The 14288-nt window shown below is 47.7% G+C and overlaps 1 protein-coding gene and 1 non-coding gene across 2 annotated transcripts in view; both read right to left on the bottom strand.

Moving 5' to 3' along the window:
* The window catches only part of LOC125940323 (vitamin D 25-hydroxylase-like), a 156767-nt gene that overhangs the window by 96560 nt on the left and 45919 nt on the right, over window positions 1-14288 (bottom strand). The window lies entirely within an intron of this gene.
* On the bottom strand, window positions 1822-1913 carry Trnai-uau (transfer RNA isoleucine (anticodon UAU)). Its single transcript is given in 2 exon segments — window positions 1822-1857; window positions 1876-1913. It is a non-coding gene; the product is annotated as a tRNA-Ile (tRNA).

The following is a 14288-nucleotide window of genomic DNA, read 5'->3' as shown; positions in this document are numbered from 1 at the left end:
GGAGCTGGGCAGGCCATGTAATGCGTAGGACGGATAACCGGTGGACCATTAGGGTTACAGAATGGATACCAAGAGAAGGGAAGCGCACTCGAGGTCGGCAGAAAACCAGATGGGATGATGAAGTTAGGAAATTTGCAGGCGCAAGTTGGAATCAGCCGCGCAAGACAGGGGTAATTGGAGATCACATGTCCACTGCAAGCCTTCGCCCTGCAGTGGACATAAATATAGGCTTATGATGATGATGATAAGGTGTCGAGCCCTTTCGGCACGTATACGATATCGCTCTGCTAACTCTTCTTCGCTGAGGAACCGTTTTAGCGGCATTTTTAACGGCCCTTTGCACGTCACCGCGATTTTCGACCAGCCATCGACTAAGCAAGTGAAAGCGGACCAATAGCAGACGCCGGCAACACCCTTCTCACCCGGTTATCTACATTGTCTGCGGCAGCTCAGCCCCACCGAAACCCTCTCCATTTCTGCGCGCTACTCGCCTGTTGTCAGCCAATTAGGTAAGGAAAATCTGTCAAGGTAGGAAATGCTATTTGCTTTAAATGAAAACAAATGTAGCATACTCTAATCAAGGAGTGCATTTGATTGGCCTGTTAAAACTATATACGATGCGTCGACGGTTATGTGAATGTGGCGTCAGGAGATCGGAATAAAGTCAGAATGGATTAGTTTTACGTTATACCGCCCCATGTTGTCAAAGCAGGGACTGCAGCCAAGCTCAAAGTAAAGAACTGCTAAATATACATCCGACATTTTTGTACAATACTACGATGTTCCTGAGTCGCTCACCTTTTACACCTACGTAAATTAAGGTGCCAGGAACGCCCACGTACAGACACCTTACACCGGCCACAGGGCGCTACGTACGATTCTCTCATTTAGTGACCCAGTGTCACCCCCACCGGCGGCTAGGGGTCGAAAGAAAGAGTCACAGCGCTTCAAACAAACAGGACCCACACCCGTGCTTCGTCACTCCGTCTTGGCGTAACGAACTAAACATTTGCGAGCTGAAGCACTGGAATGTACGCGCTTCTAATTCAACCACAAGGACGCCGAGTCATGCAGAGCGTACACACTTGGACATTTTTTTTACATCACCGACACTCTTGCCTCGTGATAAGAGATCAAAGATGTCACGACCAATGCTCATCGTGTTCCTCAAATTTCGCTTCCACTGCTCCTCGTACTGTGTTTTGGCGCTACTCCCAACTGCGGAAAGCTTCGGTGTGAGCTGCCTATAGAGTTGAGTGTAATGTAATCCCATCAGTCACGAAAATTGATCGACTGTCAATACATGTGGCAAGCACACATAATTTTATGCCAGAGTGCATGAGACTGCACTGAAATCAAGTCAAGGTGGTAGAATGGCTCCTAGTGCATTTTATGATGAATCATTATAAGTATTGTGTAATAAATTTTTTAGTATTGTAAAGTCAGTCATGCTACGTTTCGTCACAAGAAGGATCGAATCCCACGGTCGAATTCTATGCACAAGTTATTTATTTACTGCAAGCATTACTAGAAAGAAAAAAAAAACATATTTCGTAGTTGCTACCGACATGCTTCACGTCAAACGTCCCGTAAAACACGGTAGTGCCTTCACCGAAGTGGTCCTGCGTAACGATACGTATCACTCAGAAGTAAAATAGCAGTAATTTAGAATAGCCGAATATTCGATTTACTCCATGCTTAATGTTTGTTCTTTATTCCCTGCCACCGATGTACACAAATGGCAAATATAGTTCGTGTCCACAAAGGAGTAGGACGTGTCTGAAGGGCCTAATATTGAAATGAAAAAATTAAAAAAAAGCATTCCCCAGGTGAGGCTCGAACTCACAACCCCGGCATAGCTCACGAGCACTGTCGTATAAGTACCGTGCGCTAACCAATTGCGCCACTGGGGAGGAACGGCAGGGCAGCCCGGAGACGCATAGTTATCTTATCTGCAGCTGTCGATCTTGCCGCCGTACCTGTGTGCGTTTTATTGTTTGACGACTGGCATAGATCGTTTATCAGTGAATGCCACACTTCTTCGCTGTTCTCCCGAAACATTCCCGATATAGCTGCGAATTCTTCGGCAAAAACAAGCAAGAGCTCTGAGCAGTTCGCTTGCCGATTTCCAATTGACTACGGCTTTATTCAATAGGACACCAAGACTATATAGAAAACGTCTGCGGAGCGGCCCAAGCGAAGCTTGCTTTTTCTGTAAGTACATTGTCAGTCGACACGCCTTGTGTTAAATTTGACTCCTAACGAAATACCATACGTTCAGCCTTATATCGAATATGCCGGCTTGATATGGGAAGGATAACCAAACAGGAGAAAACTTGAAAGTATCCGAATATTATGATCAAGGTTTATTCTACTATGCGTCCCAATAAACTCAGTCGGTATGAAGCCAGCTGGCAAGAGCTGAAATACAGACATACAGCCGCTTTCTGTGGGGAGAAAAACAGACCGTTTAAAGCTCCTTTTTCACTTGCCCAACGGTAAATTTAATCTGAATTATGCGTCATCTGTATAGACTCGTGTAAGGGCCGCACCGCCAACTTAGCAGCCCAAAATTTGGAGAAAGACATCTCGCTCACTATTATTATACTTCCTAATGTGAAATTTGAGCGCAACTCCATACGTGCTTTCATTCGGCGATATACGTATTGGCAGGCGCGGACAATCTGTCTCGAGCGGCTCGTTGGAAACGGAGCGAACTATGACGGACTGCCTCGCTATTTGGGAGATCGTGCCAGGCAACGCGTGGGTTACGCCTGGGCACGATTCACAGCCTAGCGCCACAGGCAGGCATCCGGTCCCGCAGCGCTTTCTTTCCATTTATGGTGTCGGTTGACGTGCTAGCCGCATGCCTTATTGATAGCGTCAACGGTGAACAGACGACGCGCCCTACCGTGGCGCCATCTCGTATTGATCGTCACCGCAGAACAAGTCTTGCGCGGTACTTTGCTTTACTGCTCACGCTTTCGCAATACCCTCCTTCTCCACATTCCTCCTCGCGCATTCTTCGCTATCGCCGTCTTTCATCCCCCGCTGAGCGCCGTGTTCACTCTTTCATCGTTCGCTGTGCTCGTTCGCTCGGTAACGCCGAGGGACGCCGACGCTCAACGCAGGAACGGGCGCCTCAGTGCTGCGCTCTAAACATTTCCGACAGAGAAGCAACCGCGTTTGGTGACCCGAAGACACTGCGCGCGCATCGGCGAATTTCAGCACGCTGCGTACTTCCGCGTGCCGCTACTAGATGGCGATAGTCCGACATCTAGTGTCTAGAGCCATCATAGCAACCCTTACACGCGACCGAACAAAAAGGTTCGGTCGTATGTAAGGGCCGCACCTTGTCAAAATTGTGAAAAAAGGGTCATCCTTACACAAGTCTACACGAAATGGCGTCACCACAGAAAAACAAGAACTTCATAACACCAACTATCCTCTGACGAAGTTTGATCGACTGTCAATACATGTAGGAAACACACATAATTTTATGCCAGAGTACTCGAGACTGCACTGAAACCAAGTCAAGGCGGTAGAATGGCTCCTAGTGCATTTTATGATGAATCATTATAATCCGCCTTTTGCATTGCGCTGTGGCGCCACCTTAGCGGGCGCCACCTTAGCGGGCTCCACGAGAAGCAATATGTACGGCGTCGGGGCCCCGCGGGACGCAGAGGCACGCTCGCTGCAAGAAGCGAGCTGAAATGGGTCTATGCATTTGTCAGTCGTTGTGATTTTCGTTTTGTGTGAGTGGCCGCTCGTTGTAAAGGACGCCTAGGCCGGCAACTGACTCTGGTGCGACTTACAACCGCAAGTTGTCGAAATATGATGACGGGATATCGTGCAGCTACGCCGACAAAACCAGTCACCGTGCGATGTGCCTCTGAACGAATACGTCGCACCGTAACGCGATCGACACAGCACCTACGCTTGTATTCCTGTTATTCATATTTATTCGTTCCGAATATGAGTCCAAACATGCTTCGGAAGTTGAAATGCACGAACATGAGCACTCGCCAGCCGGCCACATCAAGTTTAAGCTGCGGTCGATTCCGCTCAGCGGAGGTTAGCCGTATCATATATAGCATCCGAGTTCATGCATTTGCCACCGTTAGATCTGCACTGAACGTACGCTAATAGGATGATAAAAACTGCTTTTATAGCTGAGTCTCGACCACAGTGGTCATAGCTCTTTGAAGGGGCGACATTGCACCCAGAGTATTTATGCAACGCAAGAACGGCACATTTGTTTACATCGGCACGTGTACGGCCACCGCTCGCTGTTCGCTTCAAGTACAGTAACAACCGTGCACCGCTCACACGAAATAATGAGGAAATGTTCAAAGCCATATATGAACACTTATCATGCACATATCAGAAGCGATCACATGGAGACGAGAAGGCATGAACGTCCCGGGCACGTCGAAAACGGCGACAACGACCACCTAGCCGCACTGGCACGCGAAAATGCCGATGCCTGCCGTACTCGCGTGGCAACGAGCGGTGTTGTTGCTTACGATGCAGTATCGAAAGGGTCATCACTTGTTGCCTGTTTAGCATAAGAGGCAAACTGTGTTGTCGGTAACTACTAAATCTGGCAGCATAAAAATACACTCTCCGTAGTTGCACTTCGTTCATGGAAGCGCCGGCGGTTGCGACCGACAGCCTTCGTTCAAGAACGGTGCCTGTACCGCGGTGTGTCGTGTGACTCGTGTCGCCGCTTCCCACTCTCTGTGTGTGCATAGTACTATGCTAAGAGTGGTTCACTTCAAGTCGGTAAGGTCAGTACCGAACTATATAAGCAGTTTCCTTTGTCGTACTTGCTTATCCTATATTTCAGGTCCGCCGGTAGCGGACGAACTCGTAGGCTGTGTTAGGCCTGATGAAGCTGCCTGAACTAGATCGACACCGCCTCAAACTTGATGTGGAGGGCTGGAAACGGCTGGAAATCATGCATATAAGCGTCGGAAGCACGTTTCGACTCAAGTTGAGCGTCAATAAATACATACACGAGCGCATTTGCGGCGGTATTCACGTTGTCGGTGCGATGTTCTCACTTGGCGGCCACTCGCACGGCCATCAGCACACTGGTTTTGTCGGCGTCGTCGGCACGAAAGCTTATCACACTACGATCACTCGCTGTCGCCGGTCGCGTCGTCGGTCGATTCTTCGTCATACTTGTATGACACTATAGGTCTCCCACTGGCACAGTATCACAACTACAGCCGGCCAAGTGTTGGCGCCGGCGTGAGGTCGACTTCTGACCGACATCGGTGTCGTGTCGGCATATATTGTGATGTACCGGACGTTAACCGAATATCGCTGTGAACAGCTGACGTTTCTACCGAAACACAGCGCAAATATCACGTCGTCGACCGGCACAGCGCCGACAATAAAGAGTCAGCGTCCTCGACGACTATGCTGCATACGCGTGCGTCGTCAGCTGCACGAACCACCGACGCCGTACAAAACGTTTTCGGCGCTCGCCGCTAGGGTACAGCGCATGCGCACTCGGGACATGCAAAAGGCGGATTACTGTGTAATAAATTTTTCAGTATTGTAAAGTCAGTCATGCTACGTTTCGTCACAAGAAGGATCGAATCCCACGGTCGAATTCTATGCACAAGTTATTTATTGACTGCAAGCATTACTAGAAAGAAAAAAAAACAGGGCATAGTATGGCGACAATATTGTCGCCATACTATGCCCCATAATTCGCAGATTGATATGTTAATATGCTCTTCTACCAACAATAGCCGATTGGAATGGCCTCGTTTGGAATTTTTCGCTGATGCTTAGTCAACATCCTTCAAGCGCAACCTTCGATTGCATTTTGCGTAAGTTGAGTTTTGTTTGTATGTTTCCCATCCGACAACCGCCCGTAAGGTATCACAGTATTGTTAATAAATCAATTTAAAATTATATAATACAGCTAGTTTGCACTGGCACATATTCTCTCCATTTGCGTTTGCTTTTTTTTTTTTTTGTTTACTGTTAAGGGCGGGTCGTTATCGGACAAAATGGAAGGTAAGTTTTCCCCCTTTGAATTTCGCATCTTAACCGCCACGTCAGTGCTTTAACGTGTAGTCACGAATTGCAACGTATTTTCGCATGTTTGAGCAACATTTATTTATCACAAATTATCAAAGCTAACTAGGTTGATTGTTCAGTTCCTTGGGAAAGCAACATAATCTTTTTTATCTATAAAATATTAACTAGTCCGGGGAAAACTTTGTCCAGATCTGATAACCTTAGAGTTTTCTATTACATAGGGAAATCTGGCTCTGCGATGCTACCCTGAAAAAAATTGTTAGTACATGGATTTGTCTGATCTTCGTGCTTGTGGCTTCGGACATTCTTGTGGCTTCGTTTACTACGCTTTATCTCCCTAAATTTTCAAAAAACATCTGTCTTATTAAATACATGAAAGCAAGAAGTCTCTGCGGAAATGCATCATCATAGCCGTGGCATTTGTAACGCAGTATTTTGTTTTGTAAACGTAGCATACGTAACTCACTATTTTGTTGAAGATCAACAGCTACCCAGATAGCCACAAACATCCAATAATATGTATAGGATTTTAGGCAATGGCCTGTCCATAGCCAGCCGCCGTTCTCCTCATCTTCTTCGACGTCGATGCTGTTACAGATCGACACATCCAGCAATGAATGTGATGTCCTATGCGCATCCTTCATTTATTTATTATTTTCAATACTGCCACTCTCAGTTGAGAGCATAGCAGGTGGGCATTACAAAGAGACAATCATGTTAAAAAAGTCGACATTTTGTAAACATGCGCTCTTATACAGGGCATTTAAAGCAAAGATCACGCACAAATTCAAATTAACATTTCAAAAACATGCGTGCTGCGCACACGAAATGAAGTACAACCACGAGGAAGGATTACGACCAGTTTGCCCAGCAAAGAGAATCAATGCCTTGTCGATCATGCGCAATGTGCAAACAACAGGAAATAATACTGGGAAAGAAAAATAAAAACACGAAGCACAACCAGGCACAGGGTTACAATCTGATAAAAAAGGGAATGGAATAAAGAAGCAAGCAAGTGATAGTATAAGAACGAAGTTATGTGCAACAGCATAAGCAATCCCTTTCACCAAGAAAACCAAACCGGTACACATTTCATTGGCCATCACCAGCAAATATTAGGAAAGGAAATACATCGTATAAGTGCAGGAATCTAAGACGGAAGTAGCGTTCAAATGAGAGGGTGTGCGTGGCAATGGGGATGGTACTTGAGGTTAGATGTATGTTCTAACTTTGCACTGAAAGCGGACACTGTTTCGGCTTCCCTGATATCTGGATGTAACCGATTCCATTCACGTATCGTAAGTGGGAAAAACGATTGCCCAAACGAGTCGTTGTTGAAAGAATATTCAATTAATGTGTATTTATGCTTATGACGAGTCGGGCGCGACTGTGAAAATGCGACGTACTTAGACACATCTATCTTATAGCAGTGATGCAGCAGTTCGTACAAAAACTTGAGACGTGCCTGCTTTGCTCTTGTGGATAGGGTCCTAATGCCAGAAGAGGTCAGAAGGTTAGTGGGAGAGTCCGTGCGTTTATACTTGTTATACACAAATCTTATGGCTTTGCGCAGTACTCACTCCAATGTTGTTATACTAGTAAGGGAATGAGGGAACCAAACTGTGTTAGCATATTCTAACACTGCACATACATCTAATGGACGTACAATGGCATAAAAGTTTTGGATGTCTAGTGAACATCTATTTAGTTCATTCACCTGACGTAGATTTTGCATGTCCATAGAACGTCTCTAAAAACAGTACTTCAGACGTACGTTGAACGAAATTTTAGATGTCCAAGGATCGCCCATAAAGTTTGCACTTTAAAAGTGAATTGTAGGCTCTCCAAAACTTTCGCATTGCATACGCCCTTCTATTATTTTGACATGGACGATGCTGTGCAGTTGGAGACTGTAGTTGGTGCGACGATCGCACTGTATCATCAGTGAACATGTAATGGATGTCTAATTTCTTGCTCGACATGGATCTATCGTTCGGTACTTCATAAAATAGATGTTTGCGCATGAAATGTGCATTTTTATTGCGATAGCAATTATATGGACACTTCAACGAGATTTCTGCCGTCGTCGTCGCCGTCGCCGTGAGGTTCCGTATAGATTCCAAGGGCGATAAAATCGTCGCCACGCGCCGTATGCGCGAGTAAAAGCGCGCGGGGGACGCGCGCTATCACGGAGAGCCAACGCACGGCGGAAAGCAAACGCGATTGTTGCGCGAAAGGCCGGGGGGGGGGTATGGGGGGGGGGGGGGGAGGGAGGCGGGGAGACGCTGTGCTACGGCACCAAATGCTTATCTTGCAACCCAGCGCAAGGGGAACTGGCAGCGCAATCTCCCACGCGAAAGCAAATGAAAAAAAAAAGCGGGGAGGCAGCGCGGGAGGGAGGGGGGGAGCAGCTTCTACTCTGCCAACAAATACGCTTGCACTGGCTGTGGTGGCCGTCGCCCGCACCGTCTCTTATCTCCACACGGCTCTGACCTTTGTAAATGCCGCTCAGTTTCCGTTGAAGCGATAGACCGCACGCTTCTTCGCCCGCTGCCTGCAGCGGCTGCGCTTGCTGCCAGCGTTTTGACAGTCGTTGTCTGCGGTCATTCAGTGTGATCTATTCATGTTTGCTTGTGCGCGATGACACCACGCTTGTCAATTCAGTTAGAAAGCGAATGTGTCCAACTTTATGCGGCCGATAAAACTACTCTACTATCCCTACTCCGAATAGCTCTCTACCAATTTGCTATCGCAATTAATGCTTCGCCTTTCGGGCGAAACTGCGACATTTTTTTTATTGCGATAGTAATTATATGGACACTTCAACCGGATTTCTGCCGTCGCCGTCGCCGTCGCCGTGAGGTTCCCTATAGATAAGATCTTCGCCGCGCGCCGTATGCCCGAGCGGAAGCGTGCGGGGACGCGGGCTATCACGGAGAGCGAACGCACTCAATCTCCCACGCGCAAGCAAGGAAGCGGGAAGCCAGCGCCGGAGGGAGCGGGGGGGGGGGGGGGGGCACTTCTACTCTGCCAACAACCGCGCTCGTCGCTCGCTCGCACCTGTCGCTTATCTCCACACGGCTCTGACCTTTATGCGCCGTGCATTCGCCGCTCAGTTTCCGTTGACGCGATAGACCGCACGTACCTTCGCCCGCTGCTATGGCGTATGCGCTTGCTGCCAGCGTTTTGACAGTCGTTGTCTGCAGTCATTCAGTGTGATCTATTCATGTTTGTTTGTGCGCGCTCACACCACGCTTGTTCAATCAGTTAGTAATAGTCGGGCCACATTTTCCAACGCACGCTACACATGCAATGCTGCCCGGGTCGGCAGTGCAGCAGCTACAGGTGTGTCCCTTCGCACGCGCTGCCCACTGGGAAGCGCTTCTCAGTCAACACCACCGTTTCACACGCGCCTTCTCGTGGTCATCGAGTCTCTCTTCATGTCGGTCTACTTACGCCGCAGCACACCTGCTTACTTAATCAGCTCATGTTTACTACAATTCATATTGCTACCAAAGCCGCTCACCTTACTTCGTATGACATTGCTGTGTTGCTATCGCATTCATTGCTTCGTCCTTAGGGCGAAACTGTGACATTTTTTCAGAACATAATTAACAAGCAGTGGGCGAAGCGAAAGAAGAATGTGCGTGCGCCCAGAAGTTTCGTGTTGCAGATTCCGTTTAGTAGTAATTAATGACTTTGTTTCCGACTTAGAAAAGTAATAGAAAAACAAGATACAGTATGTTCAGGACTGAAGTGATATATAGCAGAAAAAAAGCCCATGGAAATTAGATGAACCCGTCGTCAGCAGGCACATGCTTTTCAAGATATGTCGGCGATTTATTTTTGTACTTTCTTCTCTTCTATGCCGGTAATGAGTGCTTCGCATAGGCCGGAAGAGCTGATGCACAGCGCACAGGCACATCGGTTTCGGCAGTATCCTTTCAGGCATGTCCGCGGTGTTTATTGTCTGAACAGGATTAAACTGAGCCAAAGGGTGCTGCATGGCTAAGGCTAGTTTGAACAGCCGAACAGCAACCTGAAACAAATGAGTGTATAAAATGAGCGCGTTCATGACGTTCCAGGGTCTACAAATGGCATAATGCTTTTGCATTCCCACACAAGCAGTCTGCAGTGTCTCTTTAGAATTTTTGTTTATTTTTTTTAACCCCGGGCTCGCTTGAAAGGCGCCGTTCTAAATTCGCAATTTCGCCCAAAAGTCGAAGCATCGATTGCGATAGCAAATTAGTAGAGAGCTATACGAAGGAGGGATAGTAGTTTATTGGGCCGTATAAAGTTGTAAACATTCGCTTACTGTCTAAATGGACAATCACGGTGTCTTGCGCACACAGCTAAACATGAACACATCTCGCTCGATGATCGCGGAAGCTCGCTGTGAAAGCGCCGGGGTGAGAAAGCGCGCCAGCAGCAGCGGGCAAATTGACCTTCGCGCTGTCTCTCGTCTCTCTTAAAGCAGAAATTTGGGCTAGTTGGTTGTAACTGAACTTAGACATCGTAACAAGCGCAGATGGACGGGAACACAAAGAAGAGACAAGTAGACTGGACGGGCGCTAGACATCAACTGAAGGTTTAATGACATAAACAGCAGCATATATACCACCGCAGAAAAATACAAAAATCCATCAGGCAGATTTATCAGCGAAAGGAATTCAAGTTTCGCTTTAAATATGTTTTTTTTTTCTTTTGCCTGCAAGGCCAGTGAAGGTGCGCTGACACATATATATTAGCTTCGGTACTGATACACAGGGCTTCAAAGATCTCCCTTGCTTGCTGTGTCGAAAAGCTGCGCAGGACACGTGTGCCCTCAAAGTCAGGCTTGCAAAAAGCTGAACAGGCTGTATCAAAGAATTTCAAGCCGGTTAAGTGCTCATGGAAGGAGTTAAGGAAGAAAGCCTTGGCTCTATGTGATGAGATGAACCTGCAAAGCCTCAAGAAGACCATAGGGGGTGCTAAAAAGGACTTCCTAGATCTGTTTTTCTCTGTAAAAACGCATAAGGAAGGAATGCCATTCAGGACGATTGTGACTGAGCAACATTCATGGCAAGGAGCCCTCTCTAGATTTCTGCAAAAGGACCTCCAGTTGCTTCAAGTGAATGACCCTTATCTTGTCGCCGATTCGGAAAGTGTCTTAGATTACCTTTCCAAGTAATAGTATCCCCAGCAGCCTCTGTACACCTTTTCTATAGATGTTTTAGATCTGTTCTATTTTATCCCGGAAAGCCAACTTTTATGCGCTGTTCGAGCAAGCATCGATGACTTTGGTCCCCTTACCTTTCAGAATTCCACTGGCTTGTACATCGACAATTTTATTGAATTGTTAACATTTTACCTGTCATCTACCACAGTCGATTTTATTCATAACCCTGTCCTTCAAAAGGAGGGGATTTGTATTGGTTCATGTATTGCCCCTGTACTAAGTGATCTCTCTTTATCGTTTTGTGACAAGCGTATTTCTACGTGCCTTGACACCGCTTGCGCATCCAAGATTATAAGAATTTTTAGATATGTCGATGACTACTTAGTTATCCTGAGGGATGTGCGACCTGACACTTCTGATGAGCTTGCGAACCAAGTGCTAGGTATTTTTGAAGCTTGTGGCAAAGGGCTCCAATTCACTTTTGAGTTACCTGTAGAGGGATACTTCCAGTTACTTGATGTTTGTATCATGATGCATGACGGTCCGGTTTGCTGGAGATACCATCCACGGTCCAAAAAATCAGTTCTAGGCTTCAATTCGGCCCATTCCAAGATTGTGAAAAGGGGTATATTGCAAAAAACTGCATGCGTGCCACTCTCAAAAAATCTTGCGACCATCAGGTTGCGTGCAGCCTTCAGCTCCAAGTGCTACGCCTGCGCAATGCTGGCTTTCCCGCGCAATGGCTAGCTACCATTGCAGGAAGCCTGATTAAAGAAACCAATTCGGGGAGTTTGACAAGCCACAATCAGCCTGATCAGAAAAAGGCGCGGCCAATGATTTTGCCCTACGTTCATGACTTGTCCCACCGCCTCAAGAAGGTTGCGGGGAAATGCGGCATCCCGGTCGCCTTTTCGGCACCTGGTAAGCTGGCACGTATGTGCAATGTCGTGAACAGCATGTCCAAGGCCGGCTGCACAACAAAGCACACGACCCGTTTCGTGGAGTGCAGAGTGGGCGTAGTGTACCGCACCCCACTTTCTTGTGGTAGATGCTATGTCGGCCAGACCGGCCGCTGCGTCAACGACAGATTAAGAGAGCATCGCGCAGCTGTTAACTCATTGGCGGGGGGCGAACATTTGGCGGATCACTGTCGGCGGCGCACTGCCGCCTCATGCAAGCCTGACTTTGAGGGCACACGTGTCCTGCGCAGCTTTTCGACACAGCCAGCAAGGGAGATCTTTGAAGCCCTGTGTATCAGTACCGAAGCTAATAAATGTGTCAGCGCACCTTCACTGGCCTTGTAGGCAAAAGAAAAAAAAACGTATTTAAAGCGAAACTTCCTTTCGCTGATAAATCTGCCTGCTGGATTTTTGTATTTTTCTGCGGTGGTATATATGGTGCTGTTCATGTCATTAAACCTTCAGTTGATGTCTAGCGCCCGTCCAGTCTACTTATCTCTTCTTTGTGTTCCCGTCCATCTGCGCTTGTTACGATGTCTAAGTCTCTCGTCTCGCTTCAGCGCGAACTAAACGTCGAAAGCACAGCGCATACGAAGCTACCGGCACTCGGCACATGCACTTTGTCCCCATCGCAGATTGCTTTGAAGATACGGCGCCCGCGTGTGCCGCTTTGTGAGCAGCAGCCGATGGAATAGATCGCACCCCCTTCCCTATCCGTCCCCTCGCCCCCGTGCCTCGCGCTTGAAAGAAGAACGCGCGCTTCCGGCCTGCCTTCCTCCCTCGCGTGCGCTACATTCAGTCGGGATTGTCAGCTCACCCTCATACACTTTCACTCGCACACACAGCGTACGGCTCGCGGCGACGATATCGCCGCTGGACTTTATACGGAACAGAACCTCACGGCGACGGCGACGCCGACGGCAGAAATGCGCTTGGAGTGTTCATATAATTGCTATCGCAATAAAATGGACACGTTTGAGCGTAGTGAGCCCATCCGAAAGGTGCAAGCAGTTGTTCGCAGCGGTACTGCAGCGTTACCTGTACTGTACCGATACCCATAGCGTTAATGCTACGGGTACGATACTTGACTTTTTTTTCGACCTTCAACTCCATACTGCGACTCATGTTGTAGCATATCACATATAGCATCTCACAATGTACAGACATAACGCCTGTCGTGCTTTCAGAAGCTAAATATAGACATTCTGCATTGAAAGCACGAGGCTAAAGACGATTAAGTTACCTTGTCAGTGTGTCTTGCGATGACAGCTCCATTTGTGAGTCGGGTTGCAACTTTATTTTTATAGTTAGATGATAGGTGTGATAAGGTCGTCAGCGTCTGATGAATAGCGCTTGTTCATGCTCGCAGTACGCAGCATTCAAGGTAGGGCCCGGGCTTGGAGACACGTTAGACGCGTGTCGTAGGAATCCTCGTACCGCGGTGAAACGTGACAAGTCAATAACAACCAATCCGACCTAGATGAGTTGTTATGATCGGCAAGGAATTCGACAGCTCAACTGTGTGGGATACATCTCCGCGCGCTTTCCAATGACGAGAGGCGGTAATCATCTTCCTGGAAACTTGGATCCTTCAAGTGTGAGAAACATCGCCGCGCGCTTTCCGATGTCGAGATAAGCGCCTACATCCCCGAGAAAGCGTCACCCCTTATGCGCGCTGAGCAGAAGCAAAGGCGAGCATCCAAAGGAGAAGGCACGAAGGGGAAGAGGTCGTCGACTTGGCAACCTGACAAAGGCACTAATTCCACAAGTTCACTTCCACAAGGGAGACATCGGTTACTACAAGACCACGAGGGGTTATTTAAGGCTGTCCTAACCCCCGTGTTAGGCAGAACCGCTCGAGACTCAGATAGAGTCACAACCATGTACCAATGAAGTGAATACAGTCTTCTCTATTTTTCATCATCACGATGCCCGCCTTCGTCGCCGTCTGCTGATTCTTGCGGTGACGACCGACCTCACCCGGCGAGATCGTATCAGAGTATCTTCCAAAAGGTCTTCAAAATTTAGCAACGGGTTTATTTCGGGCTAATCCACTTGTAATAGTGTAAACACATGACTTGAAAAGGAATTTAACCAGTTCTAATGGAGTT

Source organism: Dermacentor silvarum, chromosome 9 (assembly GCF_013339745.2).
Source record: "Dermacentor silvarum isolate Dsil-2018 chromosome 9, BIME_Dsil_1.4, whole genome shotgun sequence".
Taxonomy (NCBI): domain Eukaryota; kingdom Metazoa; phylum Arthropoda; class Arachnida; order Ixodida; family Ixodidae; genus Dermacentor; species Dermacentor silvarum.
The sequence above is the reverse complement of the archived record's forward strand: the minus strand, read 5'-3'. Positions and strand labels throughout refer to the sequence as shown.